Below are 13,785 nucleotides of genomic sequence, written 5' to 3' on the forward strand. Positions count from 1 at the left end.
AAAAAAAAAAAAAAAAAAACCCTACTTCCTATTACAACTTTTCTTAAGAAGTAAAATGGAGGGGGAGAACTAAGTATCTTATACATTAGTGCTTTGTTAATTCACCTCAAAGCAATCTTAAATTCGAATTTCAAAAACAGAAAACTGTATTTTGTATGTACAGACTTCCAGATTTATTAAAATTAAAATGCAGTATTTGAAAGTTCCAAGAATTACAACACAGTATTTCCAACTACAATTGCCATGTGAAAGAAAACTGTCCCATCACTTTAAATTGTCTCCTTACTGATTTAATAAGGTTTTTAAAGGGGAAAGGTGTGTCTCCCTCCTATGTAAAATACCAAAGAACTCGGAGGCAAGATGCAGGATAACTACTTAGAAAGACTATACCACAATATATGATCAGAAAACCACTACCTGCTTACCTCTATTTTAACATGAAAACACATTTATCAACTAACAGGTTAAGTGGTTTAAAACTTACGTAAACAATCTTATTTTAAAAACACGTTTAACCTTTAAGAGAAACAAATTGAAAAAATAATCTATTGGACATGCTCTGCGGTCAGTTAGCATTCAATATATTGAAAACCTTAACTAAAACTGCATAAATATTTAAATCATTCACACCCAAAGATAATTCACTTTCCACTTCAGCAGTATACACTTTTATAAAATAAGACCTTTCGGGTTTCCCTGGTGGCACAGTGGTTAAGAATCCGCCTGCCAATGCAGGGAACACAGGTTCGAGCCCTGGTCCAGGAAGACCCCACATGCCATGGAGCAACTAAGCCCATGCACCACAACTACTGAGCCTGCGCTCTACAGCCCGTGAGCCACAACTACGGAGCCCACGTGCCACAACTACTGAAGCCCACGCACCTAGAGCCCATGCTCCGAAACAGAGAAGCCACAGCAATGAGAAGCCCACGCACCGTAACCAAGAGTAGCCCCTGCTCGCCACAACTAGAGAAAGGCCGCATGCAGCAACGAAGACCCAACGCAGCCAAAAATAAAATAAATAAATTCGTAAAAAATAAATTAATTAAATAAGACATTTTTCCCTGTTTTTTTTTACTTCAAATAAACTCCCTAAGGTTTTTTCAATTAAAAGAAAAAAAAAAGATGGAGAAGAGAGAGTAATTTTTAAACACAAAGCCAACTATGTAAGTCTTAGTCCTGTTAAAAAGTTAATGAAGCATTTAAAGCATAAACTTGTAACTGGAAACAACCTAACATTTTACCAGCAAACAGATTATTTAAAGGATGGTGCATACATGGAAAGAAGGGGGGAAAAAATGTCAAATGCATAGTACAAACCATAAAAATAATATTGATTTCAACTTGTTAACCTGGAAAGATGTTCAACACATAAAAGGGAATAAAAGATTACAGAACACCATGCAAAAATTCCTTATTTCTAACATGATAAAGTCTACATAGAGAAATGTAAAAAGATACATACAAAAATATCAGTGCTAGCTTCTCTTAGATATACTTTTCTGGGCTTCCCTGGTGGTGCAGTGGTTGAGAATCTGCCTGCCAATGCAGAGGACATGGGTTCAAGCCCTGGCCTGGGAAAATCCCACATGCCACGGAGCAACTAGGCCTGTGAGCCATGGACACTGAGCCTGTGCATCTGGAGCCTGTGCTCCGCAACAAGAGAGGCCGCGATAGTAAGAGGCCCGCGCACTGCGATGAAGAGTGGCCCCCGCTTGCCACAACTAGAGAAAGCCCTAGCACAGAAACGAAGACCCAACACAGCCAAAAATAAATATAAATAAATAAATAAATAAATCAGAAAAGAACAAATCATTTTCCTTAACTGTGTTAAGAAACAATATGCATAAAATAAACTGTAAATGAAATTGGATGGAAACTTCTGAAACTTTTTCAAATAAAATTCTATAACTATTTTAAACAAATATGTAAATAATTTATATAATAATGTAACATTAATTTAATATTTTAAAGCAAATAATAAGCTCTTCATGGTACCACACAAGAATTTTTAAATATGTACACATAGGAGGAAGGGGCACAGAGTACCAATTCTTGCCTAAATCAACAGTGCATTAGGGAGAAGTTACAGCAGGCTTCTTCTCTTACACTTCTCAGTACAAATACCTACTCAAGCATTGTCTCATGGACTTTAAAAAAACTCCCTGTAGTTGGTTGAAGGCATGTTGGTTATTCACCTAAAGCAACCTTCATTCCAATGTTTTACTTACCAAAAAGACTGTAGTAAGAACTCATTACTGCAAATGGCAAATTGAACTTCTAAAGAATTTTATTTTAACTAGTATCAATAATCTAAATGATTCCTAGAACTCTGTCCTCTTTTCATTAAGGTTACTGTAAAATTTTAATTTCATGTACAATTTGAAAAAGAAATATAAATTTCTTAAGGATAATTAAACATCCATAAAGAAGGTTTCATTCAGCTGAATAAGACATCAAGTAATGAGAAACTTTCACTGTGATGTTATTTTATAATAGAAAATAAAGATAACCTAAGTGAGCAACATCAGAAAATTGAATAAATTATGATATATTCACTTAATGAAACACTAAGCCTCTTAAAATGTTCACAATATTTTGTAACGTATAATATCAGTATGATCTCATTGCCATTTCTTATGTACAGTGTATACATAGATAAAGACTGAAAAGGTGTGCACCAAAATGATCTTTCCTGGGTTTTTTTTAACATTTTAATGTCCTATCACCTAGAGAGAACATGTATTAACTTTGTAATAAGAAACACTTTTATAACGCCTTTGAATTTTTTATACATTATATCCAATCCAAATAGAGAAAAGGAATACTTAACAAATGTTTTCAATAATAACTAATGTTTTTTAAAACCGCACTAAATTGCATTTTTTTGAGACCCTTTAAAACACTAATTGATTTTATCATGTTCTCCAACTGAAGACCTCACTGCTATATCCCACATCTTGTACCTGATAGCAGTGTATAGAATAGAGTATCCTTTCTTGGGGAGACTACTCAATAAACTGTCATGATACAATGTTTTCTGGACTACTGCAACTCTTAATTTGATGAAACAAAATTACAGAAACATTGGGAAGACATAATATACATGTGTACTTTATAATAAAGCAATTTTCAATTGAATGTTAATGAATGCGTATACCTACCAACCCTTTCCTCAAACTGCCATTGAAAATTTAGTAAAAGATACTAATCTTTTATTATTGTGCTGGCAGACTAAGAAAATAAAAAAGAAATTCCCCTGTACATATGATAAATGATTAACTACTGCTCGCAGATTCTTCAAATTAACAGACTGCCCTATCTTTAACCAATTTCAGAGTAAACTTCCATCCTGACTGGATATCTAGAACCAGTTCCAGACTAAATAGACCAGGAACTAAAATGAAACCAACAGAGACCACTGACTTCCTTAATGTAGTCCCATGGAGTTTGAAGATGAAAGATAGGCTATGCCCCAGAAAAACACCATGCCACAGACAGGGATGGGAGAATAGTTTGAGAAGGACATCCTCCTTTCAAGGAAATATAGGGCATAGTTATTCACTCAACAATTGAATAATGAATGTCTACCATAATGCCAGGCATTTATCTAAATTTTTGAGATATATCAATGAGCAAGAGACTAAGATCTGGGCTTCCCTGGTGGCGCAGTGGTTGAGAGTCCGCCTGCCGATGCAGGGGACGCGGGTTTGTGCCCCGGTCCGGGAGGATCCCACGTGCCGCGGAGCGGCTGGGCCCGTGAGCCATGGCCGCTGAGTCTGCGCGTCCGGAGCCTGTGCTCCGCAACGGGAGAGGCCACAACAGTGAGAGGCCTGCGTACCACAAAAAAAAAAAAAAAAGACTAAGATCCCTGTCCTTGTGGAGCTTATATTTTATCAGGGAAAAACACCATTAAGCACAATAAATAAGTAAATTATATGGTATGTTAGAGGATTAGCACTATGAGGGGCAAGGTTGCAGTATTAAATAGGGTGGTAAGAATGGGCCTTACTAAGAGGGTGAGATTTGAGACATAAAGAGATAAGGAAGTTAAGTCAAACAGATATACAGTGAAAAAAGCACTCCACACAGAGGGCACGCCCAAAGGCAGGAGTGTGCCCACATCAGATAAAGAACAGCACTGGATCAAGAGTGAGGAAGACAGAAAGAGGAACGAAAGGTGAAACCAGAGATGTATCAGGAGCAAATCACACAGGGCCTCATACACTAAGTAAGGACTTTCTTTCTTACTGAGTGGAATGGGGAAACCTCTGCAGATTGAGGAGATGAATGTCAAATGGCTTAGGATTTTAAGAGTCCTCCAACTGTTATGTTATTAAAAGATAGTAAGGAGGCAAGGATAAAAAAGCAAGGAGACACATTAGGATGTCACTACAGTAATACAACAGTAGACTCAGTGGAAGTATTAAGATTTGATCAGATTCTAGATACGGTTAGATTCTAGATACATCTTAAAGAGAGAGAGATGGAGATGTGAGAAAAAGGAGCCCAGTTTTTTGGCCTGGGCCAAAAAACGTGGAAGGTTTCTTAATGGAAATTTCGAAGAGAAGGTCACAAGTTCAGTTTTAGACATGCTTACTTTAAGGTTTCATCAGAAATCCAAATGCGAACATTGAGAAAATGGGTGGATATACAAGTCTACAAAGAGAAGAGAGGTTTATCTCACATAAACAGCATACAAAGATCCAACTATGTATGGAATATGTCCCGAAGAAGAAAACCAAGGCAACAGAACAACAAAAACAAAAGGCGAACAAACCCTCCAAGTCAAGAAAACTGTCCTGATGTTGAGAGAAAAAGGGGAAGGGGGAGAGGAGGGCCTTAAAACTACATATTGAAAGGACTTACTACTTGCTTGAAGAAAAATGAGTCAGAATGGCCGATACCAATACATTAGACTACCATGAAGAAAACCCTCTGGACATTCAGGCAAAGACAAAAAAGCTAAGTCACCTAAAAAGAAAATCAGATTGACCTCAGACTGTGACAGCAATGCTCTATGCCAGAAGACAATGGAATCATAGACACTCTAGAAAGAATTTTACAAACAGCCAAACCAGCTTTCAAGTAGTAGAGCTGCAGACAAACTTTTAAACATAGTAGAAATCAAGCAATACCGTTTCCGTAAGCTCTTCCTGTGGAATTTATTAGAGAATGAATGTTAGACAACCCAAATGACTGGAAAGTCCAGATCAGCATAAAAATAGTGGTGGGTATTAAATACATATTTACTTATTAAAAACCGAATGATGTTATAACAGCTGTATGCTTTGATAATGTAGATACAACATAATTGTCAAAAAGTGAGGGGAAAATAAGAGAAAAATTAGAATAAGCTTGCTGAATGCCTTACAGATATTAACTGAAAGTAAAAGAATAATAGTTTTAATCAAATGCTGGGGAAGAGAAAGATTACTAGGTAACTTCAGTAGTACTCAAAGAAAGACAGCAACAGACAAAAACCAAAAAAGAACAAGGAGGAACTAAGTGTATTACAGGAAAGTTAATATACAGGCAATAGCTAGAACAAAAGTACAAATGTTAAATATTTTTAACCTAAAACAAACAAGACAAAATATTACATAAAAGACAAGATATATTCTCTCACACTTCATACCCAATTCAAAATTTTTTTAATTGAAAAATAAAACCAAAAAAAGCAAAGAGGAGAAATTTTAATGGAGATGAGAGTAGGACTGGATCCTGGAACCAAAAAAAAAGACAATGGTGGAAAATGTAGTAATATCTGCTATTTAGTTAGCAGTACTATACCAATGTTAACTTCTTAATTTTGATCACTGTACCATGGTTAAGCAGTTAACATTAAGGGAACCTGGATGAGGAGTATACAGAACACTCTAGTATTTCTGCAACATTTCTGTCAATCTAAGTTATTTCAAAGTAAAAAAAAAATTTTTTTAAGTTTGAGAAACAATGTTTTTCACCATTAGAGAATGCTAGGAAACCAATTGGTTATTTTAAAAACTAGGAAATAAAGAAAATGAGCCGAACATTCTGCCTTCCTATGTGAACTGTACCCACACTGGGTGACCAAATAGTTGACTACAAGTAGTCTATAGAAATATTACAGCTGTTAAATGAAAAGGATATGCTAGAGTATCAGCATTTGCTACTCCTAATAGATTAGGAGTTATTGTTATTGATCGGTACCCCTAATGAAGGGTACCGATCAATAACATCAAGTATCACAAAGTGAGAGAGAAGCAAACATCATGTGTCCCGATAAACAACACCACATCAGAAGTAGTCTCACTGCAGCCGCCAGTCTCCAAGATGGTCCCCAGTGATGCCCATCTCCTAAAATTCATATCCTTAAGTAGTCCCCTCCCACATAGTATCAGGGTTGGTCTGTAGGACCAAAAGAATATAGCAGAAATGACAGTACGTCACTTCTGGGATCATAAAAGGCATTGCAGCTTTTTTCCTATCTCCCTCTCTCCCTGATCACTTACTCTGGCAGAGTGCCTTGAGGATACTCGGGCAAAAAACTGAGACCTCCTACAATAGCCATGGGAGTAAGCCACCTTGAAAGCCAATCTTCCAGCCCCAGTCAAACCTTCAGAAGTCTGCAGCCCAGGGTGACAGCTTCACTGCAACCCATGAGAGACCTTACACCAGAACCACTCAGCTAAGCCACTCTCAGACTACTAATCTTCAGAAACTGTGGAAGATAATAAATGCTGTTTTAAACTGCTAAATCTTGGGATTATTTATTACACAGCAATAGATAACTAATACATTTGCCCAAAATAACTGAACCTTAATCTGATCAAACCTTGAAAGCCAACCACCAATTTATAAAAAAATACAGAGGAGCAATTTAAACATCATCATAAAGATATACTCAGCAAAATCTAGACAATAAGAAATTCTATAACAAATTCAAAGGAAAAAAGAGAGATGGAGAAGCAACCTATTGTTAAAAGCACGTTTAAGATACATAACAACCAAATTGCAATGTGTGAATCTTGTTTGGATCTAATTTAAACAAACATTTTTTAAAAAGGAGAAGAGAAAGAACTGGAAAACTGAATAGTGACTGTATTTTTGGTGCTACTAAAGGAATTACTATCATTTAATAATAGAATTGTGATTATGCCTTTTTTTGAGAGTTCTTATCTTTTAGAGATACTTAGGAAATCATACGATGCCTGGTATTTGCTTCAAAATAATGTGGAGGAAGTAAACTGAGAGATAGATGAAACAAGACTGGCCATACATTGATAATTGGTGAATCTGAGTGATAAGTACATGGGGAACAATATACTATTCTACTTTGTTTATGTTTGAAATTTTCCAAAATATAAAGCGTAAGAAAAAAAGCAGTTTTGCTAAAAGCGGATCAAGAAAATAACCTAAAATGGAGATAAGAATCAGAAGAGAATCTTCAAAGTACAAAAGACTTTCACCCAATTAGAGCTGTGTCTCTTTCTCAAAACCTCTCCTTCAAGCAAGGATACAGAGTTCTGTGTCTCTAGGTTGAAAAGAGCACACATGAATCCTTTTAAATATGAGAGGTAGTTATTAAGTCATAAACTGAAATTGCTACCTAAATACATATTAGGTCTGCTTGGGATGATGAAAAAGTTCTGGAAATGCATAGTGATGATGGTTGTACAACACTGTGAATGTACTTAATACTACTAAATTATACACTTAAAAGTGGTAAATTTTATGTTATGTATATTTTACACAGTAAAATTCGGTATATTATGTACAAAATGTATATTAAAAAGTTTAACTTCATCTTGTATAAAAATGTACAAATGAACTATAAAGAATTTAATGAAAAATAGTGGAAAAGGGGGCATTTTAATGTAAATTTAAGCAATATTTATCTGCCAAAAAAAGTACAACTACTATTTAAAAAGGCACTGAAGTATCTGCAACAGGTATTTTTCAAAGGCAAATGCCTTTTTTCAATATACAAAATTTATTTTATGAAAATAATCGGTAAGAAAAACACCAATAACCTAAAGAAAAGTAGACAAGAAAGAGTTTATAGAATAAGAAAATACAAATGCCCTTTAAACATTTGGGGGGTGGGGGAGAATGTTTAATCTCATTCCTAATATTGGAGATGCAAATATAAACTACAATAAAATGTATATAAGAAAATTCACTGCAGCACTCTGTTGTTATATGCAACATATTGGTCCATCAATGATAAACTGGTTAAATTAATTACAGCACGTTAATAAAACAACAATCTGCTAAAAAAGAAAAGGAACTAGACCTGCATGCACTGATATGAAACCATTTTCAAAATATAATGTTAAATGCAACAAGGTGCAAGACAATGGTTTTTAATATGCTACTACTTGTGCTTATAAAAACAGTACATATATAGATTATAGAAACATTCAGATATGGCACAACATTGTAAATCAACTAAACTTCTACAAAAAAAAGAAAAAATATAGATGTTTGTAAATATACACAAAAGTAAAATGTAACAGTGATTGCCTCTGAGGAATTAGGAAACGAAAGAAAGTGGAAGGAACCCTCACTTCATAGCCTTTTGTAGAGTTTGAATTTTGTTAGCCTTCTACATGTATTACCAATTTTAAAAAAAAAAAATAAGAAAAAAATATTCCAAAAAACATAGGGAAAGAAGCATAGATGTGACCTAACTTAGAAGGTTAAATAAAATGCCCAAGACTATCCAACAAGGTCCAAATGCAATTCTCTTGCTTTCCAAGCCTTCACTGTTTTGCTTTTGACTGGTCTGTAAAACAAGTTAACACACTTTACAACCCAATGTTGAGTTCTGTGTCTGATTCAGGAATGTAATCAGAAACACTGCCAGTCATATACTTCTGAAACACAGTGGACTATTCTTTGTGTACTGTGCATCTTTAACTAAGAGCTCCTATTTCAAAATACAGGAAACATGAATAACATAAAGGGAGTTAATGCTTGCTTCCAACCTTTAGAAGTTCATCATGAACTCTAAGAGCCACAGAAGGTATCTTGGTAATGGTTCAGAAAGTGCAACTGACTGTAAAAATGTGGCAAGAGGGGCACAGCAAGCAAGGCATTCGGGAAGGAGAGTTCCTTCTTTTTCACCCAAAGGTCCTTCTTCTTAAATGTACTTTCCCTATCTCCTTGATAACACTTGATGCCTTTTACTTTTCTAGGGCAGGCAGTTCCTTTACTCTCATACAGAGAGAAAAAACTTAATGTACCAAAATTCTTCATGTTCAACAGCTTGCAATTCCATGTGTAACATGCATTAATATAATTTTAAAGTAAGTAAATAATCTAACTGAAACTATCTCCCAGGAATTCACTTAAATCCTTCCCTGGATTACTCCGGCCTCAAGCGATCTCTCCTTCCTCTGAACTCCAAAAGCGATTATTTGTACAATTTATTTAGCAATTAATCCTGCATTGCCTTGTTAAACCTCTTTCATTATTCTCTGAAATGCTGTTTAAATCTTCTCTACTTATCTAACTTTCATGTTTATTTCTCATCTCCCCAAACAGACTGTAAATTCCTTGAGAGAAAAAGATAAGGCCTTATATTGTTTTGTATACACATAAAAATACAAACAGAGTAGCTGGCACATAGTAAATACTAAGCTATTTGTTGATTTCAAAAAAGAAAAGAGAAAAAATCAGTTACATTAAGAAAACATTTAAAGCCAGGCCACCTAAGAATCTTCAAGCCAGAGCTGATGGGCCAATGCACTGTTTTGCTGCGCTGACTCCTGAAGCAATGTGGAGTGGTAAAAAGAGAATGGCCTCGATTTGGATCCTCTAGCTTGAGAACCTATGTACTTATCCTCTAACCTTCAATTTCTTCATCTCTAAAATGAGAATAATGATGCCTACCTATTGAAGGCTCTGTGATCTTTAAATGAGAGTTTACGTAAAACTGCTGATATTCCTTATTTTAGAGATTCTTCCATTTTTTTCACTTTTTTTAAAATTGAGGTATAGCTGATTTACCACAGAATTTCTTAGATTTTTTTTCATGTTTTTACATCTTTCAAATCAGAATGTGTCATGCTATTGACAATATCCCATAGTTAGCAGTTCTACTTTTCCTTACCTAGTGGTGGATAAAATAATGCATTGTATAACATGGCATCTTAAACTTGATTAAATTTGGTTAACAGCTGGCAGCTGTTCTCCTTCCTCCCTCACACCCATTCATACACTATCATATGGCTGGGAAACAGCTCATGCAATAAGATGTACATGCCACTTAATCCATTCAAAGTGCCTAGCACTTCGCCATATAGTACATGCTCAATAAATAGGAACTGTTGCTACTGCTACTCTGAATTCATTCAACTAATATTTGAGTACCTACTATGTGCATGCCACCATTCTAAGCACTAAAGATATAGTAGCAGTGAACAAAATAAATCCCAGCCCTCAAAGACTTTACGTTCTATTAGCACACATACTTTCCACAGAAAGGAAAAGTCAAAAAGCACAACTGAGTTAACATATTGTCCCCAAAACTGAAAAAGCTAAGCAAACAAAGAAAGACACTAAAACACAAAACTTCCTAGGCAACACTACCTAGATTTTCAGAGAAAATCTTACCGAAAACACAAAATGAAGTCCTGGAAGCAAAGCAGGGCATCCAAGCTTTTTTTTTTTGCTTATTTAAGTAAAGGTTTGGGAAAAAGCAGAAGAGCCAGAACAGATGCTAAAAGTTAAAAAAACAAAAGGGGGGGGGGCGGATAGTCATCTCTAGTTACTGAAAATAAAACATAGATTTATTTGAAAGAGAGGAATTTTGGTTATTTGTAAAACACAACTCAAGGAGACAGAGAAAATTATATTTCAAAAAATCACCTTATGATGTGTCAGCAAATCATTTTCTAAGCAAATTTTTTAAAAATCATCTTACACTGTATGTCAACAAATCATTTTTCCAAAGCTTGTAGTTAAAGATTTGTTGTTAACTGTAGTTAAAGATTTAAACATCAGATTCTCTTGGATAAAAAAAAAAGAAAGAATATTGATGTAAAATAAGTCTTCCCAAAAAATCTCATGCAAATAAAAGTAAAAAGCGGGGGAGGGGGTGGTAAGCACACTTGACATCAGCGGGTAGCAACAGTCTGAAAAACTATTTTTAAAAATAAGAACCCAATCCTTAAAAAACTACAAATAGAACTACCATGTGGCCCAGCATCCCACTACTGGGCATATACCCTGAGAAAACCGAAATTCAAAGAGAGTCATGTGCCAGAATGTTCATTGCAGCTCTATTTACAGTGGCCCGGAGATGGAAACAGCCTGGGTGCCCATCATCGGATGAATGGATAAAGAAGATGTGGCACATATATACAATGGAATATTACTCAGCCATAAAAAGAAACGAAATTGAGCTATTTGTAATGAGGTGGATGGACCTGGAGTCTGTCATACAGAGTGAAGTAAGTCGGAAAGAAAGGGACAAATACCGTATGCTAACACATATATATGGAATTTAAGAAAAAAAAAATGTCATGAAGAACCTAGGGGTAAGGCAGGAATAAAGACGCAGACCTCCTAGAGAACGGACTTGAGGTTATGGGGAGGGGGAAGGGTGAGCTGTGACAGGGTGAGAGAGAGTCATGGACATATACACACTAACAAACGTAAGGTAGATAGCTAGTGGGAAGCAGCCGCATGGCACAGGGATATTGGCTCGGCGCTTTGTGACAGCCTGGAGGGGTGGGATAGGGAGGGTGGGAGGGAGGGAGACGCAAGAGGGAACAGATATGGGAACATATGTATATGTATAACTGATTCACTTTGTTATAAAGCAGAAACTAACACACCATTGTAAAGCAATTATACCCCAATAAAGATGTTAAAAAAAAATAAATAAATAAGAACCCAAGCACAGAAGTTTAGCAACATTTAGTAAAGAGGCAAAGAACTCCTACAATCTTTAGAATGCCAAAGGCATTATAACAATTTGTTTTGCATTAATCATAATACAGTGTTATGTTATAAAGGAGACATACATTGGTATATAGGTTATGCTGTCCATACCAAAGCATAAGCTCCTTCCTGGGCAGGGACATTTTCTCACTCATCTTTCTATCTCCAAAGAAGGTTTACGTGTATCAGGTAAACGATAAACATTCATTATTTAAAAAACAAGTCTTCATACTGCTGAATTCAAGAAAATACGTAACATTCATGGAAATAAAAATGATGGTATTTTTAGACAGAAAATAACTATCAAAAACAATTCATCCTGCAAAGATGCCAGGATGCCAAAGTAAAGCTAGAGCGGGCATTTACTTTAAGATTTTTCTCGTATCTTGTTCTCAAGCCTGAGGCGTGTACAATTAAGCAACAACTGAATGCCCACAATGTACTCAGAAAGTTAGGAGTCCCAGAGCAGATTCACAAATTCAGCACAGTCCAATAAAACGCTGCTCACTACCTAGTTAGGAAGACTAATACTAATGAAACAATTTGTTATATATAACATCTTGTGGTGTATCCCAAGCGCCAAGCTGAGCAGAGCAGATTAGAAGCTTGGTGAAAGAAATAATCACGAGCTTAAATGAACAGGAAAAACACATAATAAAAGAGCCAGAATTGAACCCTGGATGGGTAGTTTGACAAGAAAGAAAAATGAAACCAAAGATCTCTAGTCACTTAAGCCAAAAACTTTTGAGTCACCCTTGACTCTTCCGTCCTTCTCTCCCACCAGGCCCCGCCCCACCCAGCCATGCCCCACTCTGAATCCATTGCAAAATTCTGTTGACTCTCCCTTCAAATATATACAGAATAGGATCACTTCTTATCACCTCCACTGCCACCTCCAAGGTCCAAGCCACATTACCTAGTACCTGGATTACTGTAAAATCTTTCTAATAGGTCTCCCTACCTCCTGCCCTCTTATAGGCTATTTTTCACAAAGCAGCTGGAGGGATCTCTGTAAAGCCTAATTCAGTTTATTTGCTCTCCGATAAAACCCTACAGGGCAGGAGATGCACGTGCGGTATGTGTGATAGAGAAAAATGAGTGGGAAGATAGACACAAAATCTTCAATAATGGATGATGAGTTATACTGGTAATCTTTATTTGTTCTTTTTTTTTTTTAAGTCTTGACTGAATTTGCTACAATATTGCTTTTTTTTTTTTTTATGTTTTGGCTGTGAGGCATGTGGGATCTTAGTTCCCCCAACAGGGATCGAACCCGCACCCCCTGCATTGGTGTGCGAAGTCTTAACCACTGGACCGCCAGGGAAGTCCCTCTTTATTTGTTCTTTGATTTCTTTACTTTCTCCTTTGTATTTTTCTGTATTCTCCACATAAACATGAGTTACTTCTGTAATTTAAAAAACGAAATGCTTTAACGGGGTGGGGGAAGGATAATGATCACAAAACCTTTTTGCAATACCAAACATTAAAAACTGCGGTGGTTCCCCACTTTGCTCAAACTAAAAGCTGAAGACATTACAACTGCCTACAAGGTCCCACTGCTACCCTTCAGATTTCTTCTCTTACTACTTATTCCTTTGTTCACTGTGCTCCAGCACAATGGCTACCTTGCTATTCTTCAAATACAGCAAAGGGTCTTTCCACTGGCTGTTTCCTCTGTACCCAATGCTCCCACCCCGCCAATATTCACAAGGCTTACTTCTTCCTGGCCTCTTTGCTCAAATGTTACTTTCTCAGAGAAGGTTACCGGTTACCATGACTACCCATCTAAAATGTAAACCCCACAACACACACACACACACACACACACACACACACACACACACACACACA

General features: G+C 36.2%; 1 protein-coding gene across 3 annotated transcripts in view; it reads right to left on the reverse strand.

Moving 5' to 3' along the window:
• Nucleotides 1-13,785, reverse strand: part of NCOA3 (nuclear receptor coactivator 3) — a 121,068-nt gene that overhangs the window by 91,690 nt on the left and 15,593 nt on the right. The gene's annotated exons all lie outside the window — the stretch shown is intronic.

Source organism: Aethalodelphis obliquidens, unplaced genomic scaffold (assembly GCF_003676395.1).
Source record: "Aethalodelphis obliquidens isolate GAN/ISIS:26980383/991018 unplaced genomic scaffold, ASM367639v1 scaffold42, whole genome shotgun sequence".
NCBI lineage: Eukaryota > Metazoa > Chordata > Mammalia > Artiodactyla > Delphinidae > Aethalodelphis > Aethalodelphis obliquidens.